We start from the raw sequence: 3,839 nt of genomic DNA on the forward strand, positions 1-3,839 counted from the left end.
AAGAAAGAAAAACATGTACAGTGTAAGGGATGTAGGGACATAATGAAGAAAGTCATGGAAAATGCAGTTAGTAGAATTATGCCCAGGAGCAGATGGCAGGGCTGAAGGAAGGGATGCTGGTAACAGGGACTTCTCCTGAGGCTTAAGCAATCAGCCTCAGAGGGGAAAATGCAATAAAGCAGCCACTTAAGAGAAGCAGCCTTTGCAGGAACATTAGAAATTATGAGATAAGAAAAGCTCGGAGAGCCACAGGTCAATGCAGAGAAGATGCTTCCGTTGCTACACTGTAGCACAGGGTGCCCCTGGGGTAACAGGCAGCTCTGCTCCTTCATATTGGCAGCTCTGACTGTAAACTGAAAGTCAGCAGCAAGGGTGGCCACATCCCAACCCAAGTTAGCTCTCAGTCCATCTGTTATCATTTATGTGGGTCAGTGGTAGTTAAGAATTGAACGAGTTAAAAGGAAAATGTCTAGCTTGGTTTGGGCCTTTTATCTCCTTTTCCTGTTGCAGAACCATCTGTCATGCACCTGTACTACGGGAGCTTTGGTAACACGCTGGCAACCTGAGTATAAAATTTAGGTTCTGCAGAAACGCCAACCTGTGTTTAAGTCTGATTGCCCAGAAATCCAACAATCATTGCTACACTGGTGAAGCCAAACTAGATTAAATATAACATTTAATCCCAGAAGAAAACAGTTGGAATTAAAATAAAGAATTGGGAAGAACCGACTGAAGAAAAAGAAATTTTGTTTCTGGAGAAGCAAAAATACAGTGAGCCCTGCTATGGCTTTCAGGCTGATCACTAACAAGGGCTTTGTGTATGTAAGCAGCATTCAACCTGACTCTCAGGAGCTTGAAGGGTGCCTGTCAGAGTAGGTACACACACATTAGTCATCAGAGGCCAATCAAAACCTCCTTACAGAAATCAAAGAATAGAATCTGAACTCCATCAGAAAGAGAGAAAGCAAAAAACTGAGTAGCTGGTTTAGGACATGGCTAACTTTCAGGATCCCAGGTTCTCCATTTTACAGAAGGGAAACGAGCCTTTTGCTGCAAAACTCGGAGAGGATTGAGAGTGAGGGTGTATTTGACTTGTCAATCATCCCACCCACAGAAGGACAGAGTGAAGATAATGAAACACTAATGCTTGTTGATAGCAGCAGCACGAGAGGATAGGAGAGAGAGGGAGAAAATGTGGAGGAGGAAGAAGAAGGAAAGATAAATTAACCAGGTCTAATTTCTTGGAAATGGAAGGAATAACAATTTTTATAAAAGTAAAAGGCAAATGCTTGCTTTGACAGCACACATACTAACACTGGAATAAGACAAAGAAAGTTAGCATGGCCCCTGAGCAAGGATGATGCACAGATTTGTGAAATGTTTTCTATTGGGAGATATTTTATTTTTTTATTATTCCTTAGATGCCTATTTGTTTTCTAATGAGAGACAGAAAGGGTATGGATTTGGAGGGAGGGGAGGTGGAGAGGAACTTGGAAAAGTAGGGAGAAGAGATACCATAATCAGAATATATGGTATTGAAAAATCTATTTTCAGTAAAATAATAAATAACTTAAAATGTAAAAAATAAAAATAAAAGGCAAGGATATAGAGCAAGGCTATTGGTGGAAATAAAAAATGGTTATAGACTGCTGAGTAGTAGTCCACCCCAGCATGTACCACAATTTCTGTATCCCTTCCTCAACTGAGGGGCATCTGGGCTGTTTCCAGGTTCTGGCTATTACAAATAAAGCTGCTACGAACATGGTTGAGCAAATATCCTTGTTGTATAGTTGAGCATCTTTTGGATATATGCCTAGGAGTGCTATAGCTGGATCTTGAGGAAGCAGTATTCCTAATTGTCTGAGAAAGCACCAGATTGATTTCCAAAGTGGTTGTACAAGTTTACACACCTACCAGCAATGGTAGAGGGTTTCCCCTTCCTCCACAACTTCTCCAGCAAGTGTTCTCACTTGAGTTATTTTTATCTTAGCCATTCTGATGTGTATAAGGTGAAATCTCAGGATCGTTTTGATTTGTATCTCCCTAATGGCTAAGGATGTCGGACATTTCTTTAAGTGTTCCTCTGCCATTCAATGTTCCTTTAAAGGAAATCATGAAATTTGCAGGCAAATGGTGGGATCTAGAAAAGATCATCCTGAGTAAGGTATCCCAGAAGTAGAAAGATACACATGATATATACTCACTAATAAGTAGATATTAGACATGTAATATAGGATAATCATACTAAAATCTGTACACCTAAGGAAGATAATCAAGGAGGACCCCAGGTAAGATGCTCAATCCTCATTCAGAAAGGCAAACAGGACGGACAACAGAAGAGGAAGAAAACAGGGAACAGGACAGGAGCCTATCACAGAGGACCTCTGAAATACTCTACCATGCAGGGTATCAAAACATATGCTGAGACTCATAGCCAAACATTGGGCAGAGTGTGGGGAATCTTATGAAAGAAGGGGGATATAGAAAGACCTGAAGGGGACAGGAGCTCCACAAGAAGAGCAACAGAACCAAAAAATCTGGGCTCAGAGGTCCTTTCTGAGACTGATGCTTCAACCAAGGACCATGCCTGAAGATAACCTAGAACCCCTGCACAGAAGTAGCTCATGGCAGCTCAGTGTCCAAGAAGGTTCCAGTAATAGGAGCAGGGACCATCTCTGACATGAACTCATGGGCTGGCTCTTCGACCACCTCCACCTGAGGGAAGAGCAGCCTTACTAGTCCACAGAAGAAGACAATGAAGCCAGTTCTGATGAAACCTGATAGACTAAGGCCAGCTGGGATACAAAGTAAATAAACTGTAGTTAATAAAAATAAAATAAAAATTTAAAAATGGCATAGACACTGTGGAACAGTGTTAGAGTTCTTTCAAAATCTGAAGGAGAAAGTACTACATAATCTGTTCGTATCATTCCTGTGCACATACCCAGTGGAAATGAAGTCAATATTATAAAATTTATGGTTGTATACTTACGGTTTGTGTGTGTGTGTGTGTGAGTGTGTGTGTGTGTGTGTGTTGACATTATCCACTATGGCTAAGACAAGGATTCAGTCTCTATGCCCATCAACATATGAATGAAATATATACATATGTATGTATCTATGTGTGTACATATGTCTTTGCCTACAGTTGGGGTACTATTCTGTCAAAAGAAGAATCAGATCCTTTGATTTACAGCAAGAGTACATATATTAATCAAAATACCCAAATGCAGAATAAGTTTCACCTAATCTCTCTCACACATGGGAAGTTGAAAAAAGAACTGAAAATGAAAGAGGAAGTATGAGGAACTGAGAAAAAAAAAACAAGGTTAAAGGAGGGTGGAAGGACACCATAATGTAGCTACATCAAAAGACAACATCGAATCCCATTAATCTGTGCAACAAATAGATGTTATTCATTCTATGTTTTTTAGATTTAGTTTTGATATGCATTAGTGTGTTCCATGGTATATGTAAATACATTTACCATGTGCATACTTGGTTTCCACAGAGACCAGAGAGAACATCAGGCCCCCTGGAACCAGAGTTACTAAGGACTGTGAGCTGCCATGTGGGTTTGGGGAACTGATTTGGGTCCTCTGAAAAAGCAGCCAGTGTTCCTACCTACTGAGTCATTTCTCCAACCCCAGTATTGTTTCTAAAATATGTAGATAAAAAAAAGAAAGAAAGAAAGAAAGAAGAAAGAAAAGAAGGAAAGAAGGAAGGAAGGAAGGAAGGAAGGAAGGAAGGAAGGAAGGAAGGAAGGAAGAAAGGAAGAAAGGAAGGAAGGAAGGGAGATGAAAGAAAAAGAAAGAAAGAAAGAAAGAAAGAAAGAAAGA

At 40.2% G+C, this 3,839-nt stretch overlaps 1 non-coding gene across 1 annotated transcript; it reads left to right on the top strand.

Moving 5' to 3' along the window:
* Window positions 1-1,289: 1,289 nt before the first annotated feature.
* On the top strand, window positions 1,290-1,392 carry LOC129687849 (U6 spliceosomal RNA). The gene has a single exon (XR_008721819.1). It is a non-coding gene; the product is annotated as a U6 spliceosomal RNA (small nuclear RNA).
* Window positions 1,393-3,839: the final 2,447 nt, after the last annotated feature.

Source organism: Psammomys obesus, unplaced genomic scaffold (assembly GCF_907164565.1).
Source record: "Psammomys obesus unplaced genomic scaffold, mPsaObe1.curated_primary_1811, whole genome shotgun sequence".
Lineage (NCBI taxonomy): Eukaryota > Metazoa > Chordata > Mammalia > Rodentia > Muridae > Psammomys > Psammomys obesus.